Source organism: Prionailurus viverrinus, unplaced genomic scaffold (genome assembly GCF_022837055.1).
Source record: "Prionailurus viverrinus isolate Anna unplaced genomic scaffold, UM_Priviv_1.0 scaffold_67, whole genome shotgun sequence".
In the NCBI taxonomy this organism is placed as follows: domain Eukaryota; kingdom Metazoa; phylum Chordata; class Mammalia; order Carnivora; family Felidae; genus Prionailurus; species Prionailurus viverrinus.
The window spans coordinates 593,357-612,401 of NW_025927629.1; the positions used below are offsets into that span (position 1 = coordinate 593,357).

Consider the following 19,045-nt stretch of genomic DNA (forward strand, 5'->3'; position numbering starts at 1 on the left):
TAGTTAGAATGCTGCACCTGAGGTCAAAGAGGTTTTTGCCTGCTTTCTCCTCTAGGATTTTGATGGCTTCCTGTATATGTTTAGGTTTTCCATCCATTTTGAGTTTATTTTTGTGTATGGTGTAAGAAAGTGGTCCAGGTTCATTCTTCCACATGCAGTTGTCCAGTTTTCCCAGCACCACTTGCTGAAGAGACTGTCTTCATTCCATTGGATATTCTTTCCTGCTTTGTCAAAGATAAGTTGGCCATACATTTGTGGGGCCATTTCTGGGTTCTCTATTCTGCTCCATTGTTCTAAGTGTCTGTTTTTGTGCCAGTTCCATACTGTCTTGATGAATACACCTTTGTAATACAGTCCACAAGAGGAAAGAGTGGCCGTGGCTCCAGGCCTGGAGAATGCAGGGGAGTCTGAGGAGTCAAGAGTTTTTAGTGCATTTACCCACGTGTGCCCCATCCCTTAGGATTCTATTCTTTCCCAAACAAGGCCTCAACCTCGGCATAATAGACCTGGTAGTGCTGAGAACATCTGCTCTGGAGCTCGGCCCCCTTATGATTACATGCTGGGCCTGGTCCTCAGCATTTCCTACCTTCTGGTTGCAGGAGATAGGAGCCTCTTTAAATGCTGCAAGGAGGTTGATCATGTGGCTTTCACACTTAGTCTTTAACCACTGATTTATTACCTTCAGCCCTTTGTTATCTCTTCCCAGTGCAATGACTACTCTCAGATGCAGCCATCCAACTGCATTTTTGAGAATTCTCTTTTTCCCATATTTCTCAAATGACTCATACCCTGTATCCACCAGTGCATTTCCCTTCACTGGCCCTCCATCTGGTTCACTCATCCTGCAAGCTTTAACAACTGTATCCCATCTACGCTAGGGGCTACCAGTGCTCCACCTACGACTAGTAATAGCAACAGCCAGCCGGGGGTTAGCACAGTCCCACAACTCCATTTGAGAGGCTACTTTCTCAGACCCCACTTCTGGTAACCTCTGTCACATATAGGATTCCTTGAGTAGCAGATTTTGAGACAGAGATTAGTGTGAAGGAAGATATTAGGGAGCACTCTTGGGATCAGTACCTGCAGGAAGGAAAGGTGGAAGGGTTGAGCAGAAACAGAAGGTCAGGTGTGATACAGTCACAGCAAGGGCCTCAGGCTATTGTATGAGGAGCTACAGGGCTAAGAGGGCCCTGCAGCATCTCCCCACACTGGGGCAAAGAGGCTAGGTCTTTATAATCCCATATTAACCAGAGCACACGTAGGCAGCCATTGGGAAGGGGGCATAACCTTGAGCAAGGCAGCTGACTCAGGCATAGGGCAATCCTTGGAGGTAGAGGCACCAGGCCAGGACTCTCAGCAGCTGGAGGAGTAGTCCTTGGCTCTGATGGGGGGAAATTCTGGGCAGAACGTCTCAACATGCATTACACTGATCCATTCAATCACCCTGCTGCTTGCTCAATGGGCCCATATACAAAGTGACAAAGGTTGGAGGCTATGCATGGTTCCATAGAAACAGACTTGCACACCTGAAAACTTCCACTATTGATGAGCCCTCAAACTGTAGGTCAACTCTTAGCTCCCAGCATAGCATCATTCCTGAGAGAGCCCAGCTAGCTACCTAATGACAGGTTCATTTTCTCTGGCCCCTTCCTTCAGGGAAGGGTATCACTTCAGACCTCACAGGGATGGATGAGAGTAAACCCATCACACTCCCAGGTTTGGAGAGTAATGAAGAGATTGTTATACTCACACTTATGACTCATTACATAACATAACACAGTGTAACATAAGTATATAAAGTAAAATCCACAAAAGAAGTAAGCACACGGGGTAAAGTCCAGAGGAAATGAGAAGTCCAGGCCCCACATGAAGTCACATAGGACATGCTTAATTCCTCCAGCAGCAATGTGTGACAACCCACATGAGTGTCAACCAAGGAAACTTATCCGAGCCCAGGAGTTCAGGGTTTCATTGGGAGTCAGTCATAGGGGCACACAGTGAATATCCAGGCAAAAATAGGTATTCACCACAAAATACATGCCTGTTCATATAACCCATCTAGAAAAACTGGTACAATGCTGCTCGAAAACCCAGCATGTGTTTCAATCCTCACATTGTTGGTGAGTGAGGGGATCCTCCCCTATGGTTATGGGGTGGGCAGACAGAAGACACCCCGAAACTGGACAGAAGAGTTCAAGAGCAGGTAACAGCCACAGGTCCTCACAGTTCCGAGGACACCACCCACCCAAAGATTATTAACAGAGACAGTAGGCAGGATCTTGTACTATACATGGGGCATTGGACCATCCCTCTTTTGTGAGCACCTCTGTGCTCAACGTTGTGGTATCAAGAGGCTGAGAAGGCCCCTGGTTCTCCAAGGAAAATGTGCTTGACTTGTTTGAATAATTCTTTAGGCTATCAGGAGTTGAAACTCACTACTCAGGGGTAAGCAGGAACTATGCTTGGTCCTTTTGATAAGGAGGGTGGTTTGGCTGGAATGCTCCCCACAGGAGCAGAGGGGATGGGAACATGCAGAGAGGCCATTTGGAGCTCTCCCAATGTCAAGGCAGCATGTAGTTTAAGCTCATAATAACTGTATGATATTAAACACATAGGTTTAGATCTTATACAATGGCATGGAAAATGTTTTATCAGTCAGGACATCCCAAGAGCTCGGTTCCCAGGAGCTCATGAAAACAGGTCTTTCTCTGAAACGTGCAGGGGTTGAGCATCTCAGTCGTATTAACTGTTTCCAGCAGATATACCTACTTTATAAGGTATTTTCCTTTTATGACTGGTCCACAAGCTTTACAATTGTAAATTTACCATCACCATGGTACTCTAAACAGCATCTCATCTGACAAGGGACATATTTTGGAACAAAGGAAATGTGCAAACAGACTCATGTCCATTGAATTCACTGACCTTAACACATGTCCCATCACCTAGAAGAAGCTGGCTTCATAAAATGGTGCAATGCCTACTTTGAGGCTCACACACAGCACCAACTGGAAGACGGGCCCCGAGGGCTGCCCCACTGGAAGCAAGGTTCCCATTAAACCAGTGGTCAGCAGGGGTGCCTGGGTGGCTCAGTTGGTTAAGCATCTGACTTTGGCTCAGGTCATGATCTCTCAGTCCATGGGTTTGAGCCCCGCATCGGGCTCTGTGCTGACAGCTCGGAGCCTGGACCCTGCTTCATATTCTGTGTCTCCCTCTCTTTCTGCCTCTCCCCAGGTCATGCTCTCTATCTCTCAAATATAAATAAATGTAAAAAAAAAAAAAGTTTAAAAAAAAACAGTGGTCAGCTATATTCATCTCCTGGTGCTGTCACAAGCTACCACAAACTTTATGGCTTAAAACAACATGAAATTTATTCTCTCTGGGTGCCAGAAATCTAAGTTAGTGTCAAGACTGTAGCTAAGCTATCCAGGTATTGCTGCCTCAGCATCCGTTGTCTTTGGCCAAAGCCTGCAGGGACGGCAAAGTGACACTCGGCCCTCATACATGTGCATGCCCTCCACAGCAGCCTGCAGAGTTGCAGCAAATGTAAATTTCTGCCATGACTTCCTCAACAGTGCTCATGATCAATAGTCTTTCCTGCCTCCCAGGACCATGACACTCCGTGCCTCATAGGCAAGACCACCATGGGGATTACCAGTATGCAACTGATCTGGTTTGAAAATCCAGCCTTAGCCTGGGAACGCCCAAAGCATCCACGCCTGAGCCCTAACAAAGGTGGGCTCCCCAGATCCTGCCTCCTTCTCCATCTTCACTCTAACTTGACCTCCCCCTGTGGCTCCCTGAGGTTTGCCATGCACCTCCTCCAGGGCTTATGAGTAGTGAACGTCTCTATCTCCATTACTCTTGGGGTCTGTTAAACCACAGCTCATCGTGTGGCATTCTGTGTTGCAGTTAACTTTAAAGTCATAACAATGAGTCTTACAGGACTGACAGCAAGATGTCAGTAGAGCTGCTTCCTTCTAGAGATTCTGAGGGGAGCATCCATTTCTTTACCTTTTTCAGAGTCCAAGGACTACCTGTGTCCCTCAGCTTATGGCTCCTCCCATGCTCACACCACTCAAGTCTTCTCTTCCTCAGTCAAATTTCATTCTTCTTACAATGACGCTTGTGGTTGCATCCAGCGCCCATCTGGACAATCCAGGCCATTCTCCTCATCTTCAGATCATTGACTTAATCACATCCACAAAGTCCTTTTTGTCATCGAAGAAAACAGTCACGGGTTCTGGGGATTAGGACACTGATACCTTTGAAGCCCATTATTCAACCTACCACACTCTACCCTCTGGCTCCCCAAAATTTATGTCCACTCCATATGCAAAATATATTCACCCAATCCTAACATTCCTAAAAGTCTCAAGCCCTTACATCATCGACTCAAGTTCAAAATCTCATCTCTATATCATCAGCTCCAAAGACCCAACTGTCATAATCTAAATCATGAAAGCTGGTATCAGTGGTCTCTGGATATGACCACCCTGGATCACAAGTCCACTCTGGGGAGCTTGGGAAGATGGCAGAGTAGGAGGACCCTGAGGTAACCCCATCCCACGTTTACAGCCAGGTATCATGCACACCCAAGTCAATAAATCAGAGCACAATGCAAACACTGAGAGAACAAAGTCCACAACTAAATTAGAGAAGAAGCTGCACCTGAAGGTTTTGGAAGGTTGGAGATGGAGGCAGATGGAGGGCCTTGTGCACACGAGGAGGGCAGAGAAACTGGTTCTTGCAGGAGGAAGCTCATATGGGGAAAACTAGTCCCCATAATGTTTGGCTTTAAAAACCAGACAGGCTGAGTTTTTAAAGCCAGTGGGACTTGGATCCTGGAGCTTTAAAAGTCAGCTGACTCATCACTAGGCAAGCCTGGAGGGTGAGTGATAGCTGGGTCATCGCCCTAGAGGAGACAGCAGCCTGCACAGAGAGACAATATGCAAAGAGCAGTTTACACAATGCCAGGGGCAAACAAGAGACATATCTGCTAGTACTGATTTCTCTAAAATCAAGGAAGCTGGCAGGTGCCATTTTCCTCTCCCTTCCCACCCGCCCCACCCCCCCCCCCATTAACACAGGACTACCTGGGGGAGGCAGGAATGCACATACACTATTCACCTTTGTCCAGGGCTCTGGGAAAATGTTGCTAAAGCAGTCCATGCAGCCCACCCAGCCCCAGAGCCACATTCAGTCATGCACCCCCAGGCACCATCAAGTGTAAGGCCCAGATGTCAGAAACACAGCTGAGTGGAGGCCACTCCCAGCCACCACACTGTGCCCAGCTGCCTGCCCCCAGACACCCTGGTGTGCAGCCTCCAGCCACCCAGCACTTCAGGGGATCCAGCATAGGATTCGTGGCCCAATATAAGATCTCTGGTGAGCACATCCCCTTAGGGCTGGCCTGCCTGGGTCCCGCTCACACCACAGACAGGAAGCACAGCCCACAATAGGCAGAAAGGAAAAGTGTGTCAGACAAAACAGCGGGGCAGGAGCAACACCATGGGATAGAGACCAAAGCTGTCCAGGTCATGGTGAACAGAGACACTGCACTGCAGGCACTCCAGGACCTCTTCCTCACTGAGTCACTACTTCCAAAAGCAGGAGACACAGCTTAGTGAGTTCATACACATGAACAGACAGAGAGAGGCAAACCACACAGGGTGAGGGAGAAATTTACCCCAAATGAAAGAAAGGAACAAGGCCACAGCCAGAGATCTAGGCAAAACAGATCTAAGAAACCTGCTTGATAGAAAATGTAAAGCAATGATCATAAGGATACTCATTGGGCTTGAGAAAAGAGTGAAGAATATGAGTGAGTCCCTTAACACAGAGATAAGGACCAACATACCAGAGATAAAGGGCTCAATAAACAAAATGAGAAACACACCTGATAGAATGAACAGCAGCAAAGAAGAAGAAAAGGAATGACTTAATGACCTAGGAGACAGAGTAATGAAAAGTAATCAAGCCGAGGAAAAGAGAGGAAAAAAATAATTATGCAAAACGTGAATAGATTTAGGGACCTCAGTGACTCCATCCAACATAATAACATTCATACCATAGGAGTCCCAGAAGAAGAAGAGAGAGAAGGGGGGATGGGCAGAATATTTATTTCAGGAAATAATAGCTAAAAACTTCTTTAATCTGGAGAAGGAAACAGACATCAGATCCAGGAGGCACATCAAATGTCCATCAAAACCAACAAAAGCAGACCCACAGCAAAACATATTTTGCTTAAACTGGCAAAATATAGTGATAAAAAAGTCCTAAAAGCAGCAAGACAAAAGAAGGCCCTAACTTACAAAAGAAAACATCAGGTTAGCAGCAGATCTCTACACAGAAACTTGGCAGGCCAGAAGGGAATAGCAGGATGTATTCAACGTGCTGAATGGGAAAAAACTGTAGCCAAGAATCTTTTATCCAACAAGTCTGTCATTCAGAATGGGAGAGATCAAGAGTTTACCAAAGAAAAACCACTAATTTAGTGACCACTAAACCAGTATGCAAGAAATTTGAAGATGGACTCTTTGAGTGGAAAAACCAAAAGTCACAATACAACAGTAGGAAACACAAAAGCAGTAAAATGAATATTTCTATTTAAAAAATTCAGTTAAGGGGCGCCTGGGTGGCTCAGTCGGTTGAGCGCTGACTTTGGCTCAGGTCACGATCTCGCAGTCCGTGAGTTCGAGCCCTGCATCGGGCCCCTGTGCTGACAGCTCAGAGCCCGGAGCCTGTTTCAGATTCTGTGTCTCCCTCTCTCTGACCCTCCCCCGTTCATGCTCTGTCTCTCTCTGTCTCAAAAATAAATAAACGTTAAAAAAAAAATTCAGTCAAGAAACTCACAAAATAAGAGAATGTAAAGTATGACACCACATACCTGAAACCTGGGGAGGAGAGGAATAAAGAATGGATTCGAACTTAAATGATCATCAACGTAATATAGACTGCTATATGCAGATGTTATATACAAACCTAATGGTAACTACAAATCAAAAACCACTAATAAACATGCAAAAAATAAAGACAAAGAAATCCAAATACATCACTAAAGAAAGCAAAACATAAAAGAAAGAAAGAATCAGAGAAAAATTCAGAAGCAAAAACAAAAGTAATAATAAAATGGCAATAAATACATATCTATCAATAATTGCTTTGAATGTAAATGGACTAAACACTCCAATCAAAAAACAGAGGTGAAGCGTATTAAGGAGGACACGTGTTATGATAAGGGTATTAAGGAGGACACGGATGTTGTATTTAAGTGATGAATCACTAAATTGTACACGTAAAACTAATATTATATTGCATATTAACTAACTGGAATTTAAATTTAAATTTAAAAAAAGACATAGGGTGACAGAGTGGATAAAAAATTAAGATCCATCTATATGCTACCTACAACAGACTCAGTTTAGACCTAAAGACACCTGCAGACTGAAAGTGAGGAGATGGAGAAATATGTCACGCAAATTAAGTCAAAAGAAAGCTGGAGTAGAAATACTTATATCACACAAAATGAATTTTAAAACAAATACCAGAAATGGAAAAACATTCCATGCTCATGGATTGGAAGAATAAATATTGTTAAAATGTCAATACTACCCAAAACTATCTACACATTCAATGCAATCCCAGTCAAACCTGTACTAGCATTCTTCTTGAAGCTAGAATAAGCAATCCTAAAATTTGTATGGAACCACAAAAGGCCCCGAATAGCCAAAGTAATTTTGAAGAAGAAGACCAAAGCAGGAGGCATCACAATCCCAGCTTTAGCTTCGACTACAAAGCTGTAATCATCAAGACAGCATGGTATTGGCACAAAAACAGACACATAGAACAATTGGAATAGAATAGAAACCCCAGAACTAGACCCACAAAAATAAGGCCAACTAATCTTTGACAAAGCAGGAAAGAATATCCAATGGAAAAAAAGACAGTCTCTTTAACAAATGGTACTGGCAGAACTGGACAGCAACATGCAGAAGAATGAAGCTAGATCATTTTCTGACACCATTCACAAAAATAAACTCAAAATGGATAAAGGACCTGAATGTGAGACAGGAAACCATCAAAACCCTAGAGGAGAAAGCAGGAAAAAACCTCTCTGACCTCAGCTGCAGCAATTTCTTACTTGACACATCTCCAAAGGCAAGCGAATTAAAAACAAAAATGAACCATTGGGACCTCATGAAGATAAAAAGTTTCTGCACTGCAAAGGAAACAATCAACAAAACTAAAAGGCAACCAATGGAATGGGAAAAGATATTTGCAAATGACATATCAGACAAAGGGCTAGTATCAAAAATCTATAAAGAACTCACCAAACTCCACACCCCAAAACAAATAATCCAGTGAAGAAATGGGCAGAAAACATGAATAGATACTTTTCCAAAGAAGACATTCAGATGGCCAACAGGCACATGAAACAATGCTCAATGTCACTCCTCATCAGGGAAATACTAATCAAATCTACACTGAGCTACCATCTCATGCCAGTCAGAGTGGCTAAAATGAACAAATCAGGAGACTATAGATGCTGGAGAGGATGTGGAGAAACGGGAACCCTCTTGCACTGTTGGTGGGAATGCAAACTGGTGCAGCCACTCCAGAAAACAGTGTGGAAGTTGTCAAAAAATTAAAAATAGACCTACCCTATGACCCAGCAATAGGACTGCTAGGAATTTACCCAAGGGATACAGGAGTGTTGATGCGTAGGGGCACCTGTACCCCAATGTTTATAGCAGCACTGTCAACAATAGCCAAATTGTGGAAAGAGCCTAAATGTCCATCAACTGATGAATGGATAAAGAAATTGTGGTTTATATACACAATGGAATACTACGTGGCAATGAGAAAGAATGAAATATGGCCTTTTGTAGCAACGTGAATGGAACTGGAGAGTGTTATGCTAAGTGAAATTAGTCATAGAGAGAAAGACAGATACCATATGTTTTCACTCTTATGTGGATCCTGAGAAACTTAACAGAAGACCACAGGGGAGGGGAAGAGGAAAAAAAGTTAGAGAGGGAGAGAGCCAAACCATAAGAGACTCTTAAAAACTGAGAATAAACTGAGGGTTGATGAGGGGTGGGAGGGGGGGGAAAGTGGGTGATGGGCATTGAGGAGGGCACCTGTTGGGATGAGCACTGGGTGTTGTATGGAAACCAATTTGACAATAAATTTCATATTAAAAAATAAAAATAAAACAAATACCATAAAAAGAGACAAAGAAGTATCCTTCCCAAGAAGGACACTATACAATCATAAATCATAAAAGGATCTATCCATCAAGAAGATCTAACAATTGTAAATATTTATGCCCCCAACTTGGAAAAATCCATATATATATATATATATATATATATATATATATATGGATTACAATATACAATATACTATGTACAATAATACTAGGAGACTTTAACACCCCACTGACAGCAGTGGACAGATCATCTAAAAGGAAAATCAATAAGGAAACAATGGTTTTGAGTGGCACACTGGACCAAATGGACTTAATAGATATATGCAGAACATTTCATCCTAAAGCAGCAAAATATACATTCTTCTCGAGTGCACATGGGACATTCTCCAGAATAGATCACATACTGGGACACAAAACAGCCCTCAACAATTAAAAAAGATTGAGATCATACCATGCATATTTTCTGACTACAATGCTGTGAAACTTGAAATCAACCACAAGAAATAATCTGGAAAGACCACAAATACATGTAGGTTAAAGAACATCCTACTAAATAATGAATGGGTTAACCAGGAAATTAAAGAAGAAATTTAAAAATGCATGGATGTAAATTAAAATGAAAACACAAAAGCCCAAAACCTTTGGGATGCAGCAAAGGCCGTCTCAGAGGAAAGTACATTGCAATTCAGGCCTATCTTAAGCAGTAAGAAAGGTCCCAAATACACAACCTAACCTTACACCTAAAGTAGCTAGGAAAAGGAAAAACAACACCTAAAGTCAGCAGAAGGGGGATAATAAAGATTTGAGAAGAAATAAACAATATAGAAACAAAAACAACAGAATAGGTCAATGAAACCAGGAGCTGTTTTTTTGAAAGAATTAATGCAATTGATACACCCCTAGCCAGACTTATCAAAAAGAAAAGAGAAAGGACCCACATAAGTAAAATCACAGGTGAGAGAGGAGAGATCACAACCAACACCACAGACATACAATTATAAGAGAATATTATGAAAAACTATATGCCAACAAATTGGGCAAGCTGGAAGAAACGGATAAATTCCTAGAAACATATAAACTACCAAATCTGAAACAGGAAGAAACAGAAAACTTGAACAGACCAATAACCAGCAAAGAAATTTAATCAGTCATCAAGTATCTCCCAACAAAGTCCAGGACCACATAGCTTCACAGGGGAATTCGGCCAAACACTTAAAGAAGAGTTAATACCTATTCTTCTCAAATTGTTCCATAATATAGAAAAAGAAGGAAAACTTCCAATTTCATTCTCTGAGGTCAGCATTATCCTGATACCAAAACCAGACAGAGTCTCCACTAAAAAAGATAACTATAAGCCAATATCCCTGATGAACATGGATGCAAAGATTCTCAATAAAATACTAACATACTGAATCCAACAGTACATTAAAAATATCATTCACCATGATCAAGTGGGATTTATCCCTGAGCTGCAAGAGTGATTCAATATTCACAATCAATCAATGTGATACACTACATTAATAAAAGAAAGTATAAGAACTACATGATCCTTTCAATAGATGCAGAAGAAGCATTTGACAAAGTACACCATCTATTCATAATAAAAACCTTTGAGGATTGGAGGGAACATGCCTTAACATCATAAAAGCCATATACAAAAACCCCACAGCTAATATCATCCTCAATGGGGAAAAACTGAGAGCTTTCCCCCTAAGGTCAGGAACACAACAGGGATGTCCACTCTCACTACTGTTGTTCAACATAGTGTTGGAAGTCTAGCCTCAGCAATCAGACAACAAAAACAAATAAAAGGCATCCAAACCAGCAAGGAAGAAGTTAAATATTCACTATTTGCAGATGACATGATACTCTATGTAGAAAACCCAAAAGACTCCATCAAAAAATTGCTAGAATTGATACATGAATTCAGTAAAGTCACAGGATACAAAATCAACATACAGAAATCTGTTGCATTTTTATACACCAATAATGAAGCAGCAGAAAGAGAAATCAAGGAACCAATCCATTTACAATTGCACCAAAAAACATAATATACCTAGGAATAAACCTAACCAAAGATGTAAAGGACCTGTACTCTCAAAACTATAAAGCATTTATGAAAGAAATTGAAGAAAACAGAAAGAAATGGAAAAGCATTCCAGACTCATGGATTGGAAGAACAAATACTGTTAAAATATCTATACTACCCAAAGCAATCTACATATTCAATGCAATTCCCATCAAGATAAAACCAGCATTCTTCACAGAGCTAAAACAAACAATCCTAAAATTTGTATGGAACCAGAAAAGACCTCGAATAGCCAAAGCAATCTTGAAAAAGAAAACTATGGGGGCGCCTGGGTGGCTCAGTCGGTTAAGCATCCGACTTCGGCTCAGGTCACGATCTCACAGTCTGTGAGTTCAAGCCCCGCGTCGGGCTCTGGGCTGATGGCTCAGAGCCTGGAGCCTGCTTCTGATTCTGTGTCTCCTTCTCTCTGCCCCTCCCCCATTCATGCTCTGTCTCTCTCTGTCTCAAAAATAAATAAAAAACGTTAATAAAAATTAAAAAAAAAAAAAAACTTAAGGAAGCTTTAAAAAAAAAAAAAGAGAACCATAGCTGGAAGCATCACAATTACAGACTTCAAGATGTATTACAAAGGTGTATTCATCAAGATAGTATGGTACTGGCACAAAAACAGACACTTAGATCAAGAATATCCAATGGAATAAAGACAGCCTTCAGCAATCGGTGTTGGGAGAGCTGGACAGCAGAAGAATGAACCTGGACCACTTTCTTACACCATACACAAAAATAAACTCAAAATGGAGGAAAGACCTAAACATAAGACAGGAAGCCATCAAAATCCTAGAAGAGAGAGCAAGCAAAAATCTCTTTGACCTTGGCCGCAGCAATTCTAACTAGACATTGTCTCCAGAGACAAGGGAAACAAAAGCGAAAATGAACTATCGAGATAAAAACTTCTGCACAGAGAAGGAAACAATCAGCAAAACTAAAAGACAAATGACAGATGGGAGAAGATATTTGCACATGACATATCAGATAAAAGGTTAGTATCCAAAATCTATAAAGAACTTATTAAACATAATAACCAAAAAAACCAAATAATCCAGTTAAGAAATGGGCAAAAGACTTTAACAGACACTTTTCCAAAGAAGACATTCAGATGGCAAACAGACACATAAAAAGATGCTCAACATCACCCATCATCAGGGAAATAAAAATCAAAACCACAATGAGATACCACCACACCTGTCAGAATGGCTAAAATTCACAACTCAGGAAACAACGGATGTTGGTGAAGATGCAGAGAAAGGGGAACCTCTTGCACTGTTGGGAATGCAAACTGGTGCGGCTGCTCTGGAAAACAGTATGGAGTTTTGTCGGAAAACTAAAAATAGAACTACCCCACAACCCAGCAATTGCACTACTAGATATTTATCCAAGGAATGCAAATATCCTGCTTCGAAGGGGCACATGCACCCCAATGTTTATAGCAGCACTACCAACAATAGTCACGTTATGAATAGAGCCCAAATGTCCATTGACTAATGAATCAACTGAAGAAGGTATATGTGTGTGTGTACACACACACACACACACACACACACACACACACAGGAATCATATATACTCAGCCATAAAAAAGAATGAAATCTTGCCATTTGCAGTGACATGGATGGAACTAGAGTGTATTATGCTAAGTGAAATAAGTCAGGCATAGAAAGACAAATACCATGTGATTTTACTATGTGGAATTTAAGAAACAAAATTGATGAACATAGGGGAAGGGTGGGGAAGGACAGGGAAAGATACCATAAGAGATTCTTAAAGACGGAAAACAAACTGAGGGACGATGGAGGGAGGTGGATGGGGGATGGGCTAGATGGATGATGGACATTAAGGAGGGCACTTACTGGGAGGAGCACCGGGTGTTATATGTAAGTGATGAACCCCTGGGCTCTACTCTTGAAACCAATACTATACTATAAGTTAACTAACTAGAATTTAAAGAAAAACTTAAACAAAGAAACTGATTTGTGAACCCAAAGGTGAAAAGGGAATTCTCCTTTTCATTCAATTAGAGTGGATGAGATATTACACAACCCAGCCCCCACCCCATCTGGCCAGGGAAAGCAGACTGAGAAGCTCACACAAGCAGAGGACAACTTTATTCCTGCAGATCCTCATATCATTGCTGTGGGTGCTGCCTTTCTGACACTTGGGATGCAGCCTTGGACGTTCCTAACACCTGCTTTTCTACAGACTACTCATCAGGGTTAGTGCTCCTTTAGTTACTAGTCATGCAATGTCCTCTTGCCCTACTTCCTCAGGGTTTCAAAGTAGTCTGTAATATGCCAAGAGTGGATTAAATAAACCTCAGCACAATGTGAGCTACTGGTACGATCATGAAGTAGCCCCCGTGAAGAACCCACTAAGATCACATTGCATACCTGTTTAAAGCTGGGTAGTCCTTGAGGGAGGATAATATCCAGGGCCCTGTGTCTTTCTTAGGAACCATGCAGATAGAGCCCACAGAGATGTTGCACAATGTAGACAGGCTAGACGGTTAGCCTTATAGCCTCCAATCAGAAAGAAAAAGTGCCCCCACCCTCCTGATTAACCTGACTAACCTCTTTGGATATTAGAGGTAAAACATCCCATGAATCTGCACCAAATGCCTAGCAAGCAACATTTGAACAGGACCCTGGTGACAAAAAGCTTTGGAGGTGCTCAAGCTGCTGTAAAACAAGGCTGCCATTGGGGTCCCTGTCTCCTTCAGGAGATCTAAAAAAAAAAAAAATTTAATGTTTATTTATTCTTGAGAGAGAGACAGAGTGTGAGTGGGGGAGGGTCAGAGAGAGAAGGAGACACAGAATCTGAAGCAGGCTCCAGGCTCTGAGCTGTCGGCACAGAGCCTGACGCGGGGCTCAAACTCACAAACTGTGAGATCGTGACCTGAGCTGAAGTCGGACACCTAACCGACTGAGTCACCCAGGTGCCTCCCACTTCAGGAGATTTTATTAAAATTTGTCTTAAAAAATTTTAGTACAAGGCAGTCACATGATTCTACAAACAGTAAAAAGTTTTACAGATACTTCTGCCCTAATGTTATGTATGTATCCCTGGGGGAAAGAAATTCACAAGTTGCAAAACGTCCACAGAAATAATAGGGTTTTTAGTGGAAAATAGTGTTTTGGCAGCCAACTCAAAATCTACACACCTCTGTGACCACAATACCAACAAAATGATAACAATTCCCAGCACAGTTTGGGAAAGACGTGTTAAACTCCTAATAGATAAAGATTATAACATGAAATAAAGGGCTTTACTGATATAAAAGGCAAAAGTAAAGATCTCTTGAGAGTATGAGGGAAGAAGGAAGCTACTGGTTCATGGAGACAGGCAGAGGGACATTACCACTTGTGTTTCAGGACAGGGGTATCTGGGTGGTTCAATGGGTTAAGTGACTCTTGTCTCAGCTGAGGTGTTATCTCAGGGTGATGAGGTGGGCTCCAAGCCAGGCTCTGTCCCCAGTGTGAAGCCTCCTTTAAAAAAACAGCTCTTTGGGGCGCCTGGGTGGCTCCATCGGTTGAGCAGCCGACTTCGGCTCAGGTCACAATCTCGCGGTCCATGAGTTCGAGCCCCGCATCGGGCTCTGTGCTGACCGCTCAGAGCCTGGAGCCCGCTTCAGATTCTGTGTCTCCCTCTCTCTGACCCTCCCCTGTTCATGCTCTGTCTCTCCCTGTCTCAAAAATAAATAAAACATTAAAAAAATTTAAAAAAATACAGCTCTGGGATAAGCAGTTGAGGTTTTGCCAGTGATGGTAGGCTCTGGCTCACCGCCTTGTGCTTGTTTCTGTTTGGCTTAAAAAAGACATCTGGGGGGGGCGCCTGGGTGGCGCAGTCGGTTAAGCATCCGACTTCAGCCAGGTCACGATCTCACGGTCTGTGAGTTCGAGCCCCGCATCTGGGCTGATGGCTCAGAGCCTGGAGCCTATTTCCGATTCTGTGTCTCCCTCTCTCTCTGCCCCTCCCCTGCTCATGCTCTGTCTCTCTCTGTCCCAAAAATAAATAAAAGTTGAAAAAAAAAATTAAAAAAAAAAAAAAAAAAAGACATCTGGGTTCATTTTGCTGTCCTGCTACCTTCTCTCCTTAAGAAGCAGCTTAGAGAGCTCCAAACACAACCTTACCCCAGAAGTGCAGTCTGCCCAGCAGCGGTCACTTCTTCCAGTGCACACACGTCCTGTGCACATTTCCCGTGGAAGACAGCAGGGAGAGCTCCTGGGGGGCAGCCTAATGAAGACTTCCTGCTGCACTTTTGAGGGCCCGCACAGACTCAGTTGTGGCTGCTCTCATGCAGGAAGGGTCTGCAGCAGCATATTAATACTATCATTCCCAAAAAAGGTGCATGATGATTGGGGGGGGGGATGTAGTAAGCATTTCAAAATGGAGGATGTATCAGGGCTCCTGGGTGGCTCAGTTGGCTAAGTGTCTGACTTCAGCTCGGGTCATGATCTCACAGTTCATGAGTTGGAGCCCCACGTCAGGCTCTGTGCTGACAGCTCAGAGCCTGGAGCCTGCTTCAGATTCTGTCTCCTTTCTCCCTGCCCCTCCTCTGCTCATGCTCTGTGCCTGTCTCTCTCGCTCTCAAAACTAAATAAACATTTAAAAACTTTTTAAACAGGGACTGTGTCCAAAAAGAGTGGAGGAGGATGGAGGAGGGGTGAACAGCATCACACACAGCCCTGTTCTTCCGTGGCCGGCTCTGTTCAGTTGTGTTTGGTACTTTGCTGAGCTGGGACGCTTGCGTGTGGCACAGTGCGGCTTCCATACTTTGCTGACACTCCCCTACTTACTCATTTGCTGTAAGGAACACTCACTGCCTCAGTAGGGACAGGAAAGTGTCCTGCCCCTGCTCCTGTCCACCATTTGTGCAGTTCACTTCTCGTCCTCAGACACATAGCAACTTTCTTTAGTTTCTTGTGTATCTTCTAGTTTATGAGAATATCAATAGAGTCTTTGTTCCATCCTCTTTTTTAATACAAAGGTAGCCTATCATACACTGTTCCTCATCTTGCTGCTTTCACTTAGGAATGTACTTGGAGATCTTACCAAAAGTACACAGAGAACTGCGCTGAGATTAGTTTTTCATTGAATAGGATTCCATTGTGTGAATACATGAATGGGGGAGAGGTCCAAAACTGATGGACACATGGGTACATGTGCCAGGATACATGTGAGATAATGTTTATAGCAGTGTTGACCATAATAGCAAAAAGATGGGGGGACAGACCAAATTCCAGGAACAGTAGAATGAAGAAGAAAAAAATGCAAATTGTTCATATCTGAAATACTACACAGCAATGAAAATGAAGGCATCAAACCTAAATGCATCAAGATGGTGAATCTCAAAAACAAAGACAAGTCACAGAAGAACACGTGCAGGGGGATTTCCAAGTACAGAAAGTTCACAAACAGGCAAAACCAGACAAGGTACTATTTAGAGTTACAAACATGTAAAAAAAGAAGCATAAACAAAAACCAAGGAATGATGATCACACAAGTGCAGATTGATCCTTATGTCTGGGGGAGACCACGAGTGAAATACTGCTTAGGGACACACAGTGAAAGGTACTGGGAATGTCTGATTTCTTAAATGAGAGATGAATGCCAGAGCCTACTTTATTACCTTACCATTAACGCTTTAAAACCTATAACGTATTAGGTATACTCTTGAACACATGGTATATTTCACAGTTTTTAACAGACTGAGAGGAAAGGAAATGCAGAGAGCAGGTACAGACAAGATTTTCAAGTTATAAGGAACAGACACGAGAGAAGGGCTGGCTGAGGAAAAATGACTGAAAAACTTAGATATCAAGGAATGTTTCTCTTAACGGGAGATATTATATGTTTATGCTCACGAGTTAGTGAAAAGGTAGAAAATGCTGGAGCAGGAGATGGGATATTTGTGGATGCAGAATCTCAGAAAACAGAGGGGATGGGATCTAGCCTTGTCTGTGGTGGTGTCTCCCAAGATGGCTCCAGCCTTGTCTGTGTGGTGTTTCCCAGGATGGCACAATAGTCACAGAGGTTCTGCTGCAGGGGAAGTTGCTGGAACTTCCCAGAAATCCACCGTCTTGGGTGCAGGAGAAAGCCGTTCACACCAGGAACACTCCAATATAAAGCCACCCAAGCGGGGTGCCAAGAAGCTGCTGGTGGCTGTGTGTTGCTGACCATCATGCATTGCAGACACTGGATGTTAGGGAAGTTTCTGGTGCTTTGGGAGCTGGTGCTGGGAAAGCCAGGTGCCAGCTGCAGGAGCCTGGCATGGAGGACACCAGAACTAGGAAGCAAAAATCATTTTCTTCCTTCAAACACAGAATAAATAAACTGGTTTCTCCAACAAATTAATATTGTGAAACTAAAGAATTATTATAGATAAAAAGAACATTAAAAGACATGATAATAAAATGCCATATATTGTCAAAGGATAATTTTCAAAAAGTTAAAAACAATGGTCCCCCCAAAAAAAAAAATTAAAAAAAAAAAAACAATGGTCCTATACAAATATAAACTGAGCATGTATCAAAATTATATTAACATGGGGACCAGTAAAAAAAGAACTATTCCAAAGACATTTCAAAAATCAGAGCACATGTGCACATTGAGTGCACGTATTTTATATCTCTACTGAACAATATTCATTGGCATTGCTACTGACCAAGAATCACTTGCATCTACATCACTTTCCATAAGCTAACATCTGCCCAGAGAGAGTCCTCCAAAAATCCTGCCATGGTAAGTCCAACAGGGTTGTGCTAGAGAATTAGATCGTTGCTTTGTGGGCCTGTTGGAAAATGCTCCAGTGTTGCTCAGAAAGCATACACAGTCATCATTTTGCCCATTTCCAAGTTTGGGTTTTTTTTCCTTAATAGTGTGGCCCTTATTTGCATCTGGATTGAGACAACTTAATTGTAAAAAGACATCTTTGAGAAAATCAGGAGGTTTGAATATAGTCTGGGTGCTAAAAGCTATTATGAAAATATTGATTACGTGAATACTTTTACTTGGTGAGATGGTGGCATTTTGGTGATGTAAGCAAATGAAATCCCTGTGGTTAAAAGAGCTAACTTTTAGCTTTTTCTAAGCTTTTTTAGATAGCTTTTTCTAGCTTTTTAAGATAGTCATTTATTCTGGTCCTGATGCAAAGGCATCCTTCATATGAAAGATTCAGACAAATGCTTTGCATCTTTACCAATGGAAACCTCATATTTTCAAGGACTTTTGTTTGGAGGCCTCTTTGCAAGCACTCTAATATTCTTAAAGCCTTGAGATTTACAGATGCCACATTTTAACTCAATATATTTATACTGTGCAAAGTCAGTTTTAGAGGGGACCCCCTAGTTCTTCCTGAGGTTAAGCCTGGGTTGCTCCAGGAACATACTTACAACATCCTGTTGCTTAAGATTCTCATTTCAGGGGCGCATGGGTGGCTCTTTCAGTTAAACTTCCGACTCTTGATTTCAGCTCAGGTCATAATCTCAGGGTCTTGAGTTCAAGCCCTGAAGTGGGCTCTGTGCTGGGTATAAAGCCTACTTAAAAAAAAAAAAAAAAAAAAAAATTCTCATTTCAAATGGAAGTAATTATACTACACCCTTTGGCCTCCCAACACTCACCGTTTCAGAAGTTTTATATGTACTATCTTATTTAATCTTCACAGCAGCTCTGTGAAGTGGGTAAAATATGTATTATCTTACTTAACCCTCACAGCAGCTCTGTGAATTACCATCTCTATTTTGCAGAGA

The 19,045-nt window shown here is 42.3% G+C and overlaps 1 long non-coding RNA gene across 1 annotated transcript; it reads right to left on the reverse strand.

Moving 5' to 3' along the window:
• Window positions 1-3,188: 3,188 nt before the first annotated feature.
• LOC125159842 (uncharacterized) lies at window positions 3,189-18,742 on the reverse strand. Its single transcript, XR_007149937.1, has 3 exons — window positions 18,689-18,742; window positions 17,162-17,583; window positions 3,189-4,932 (listed from the first exon to the last, which is right to left on the reverse strand). It is a non-coding gene; the product is annotated as an uncharacterized LOC125159842 (long non-coding RNA).
• Window positions 18,743-19,045: the final 303 nt, after the last annotated feature.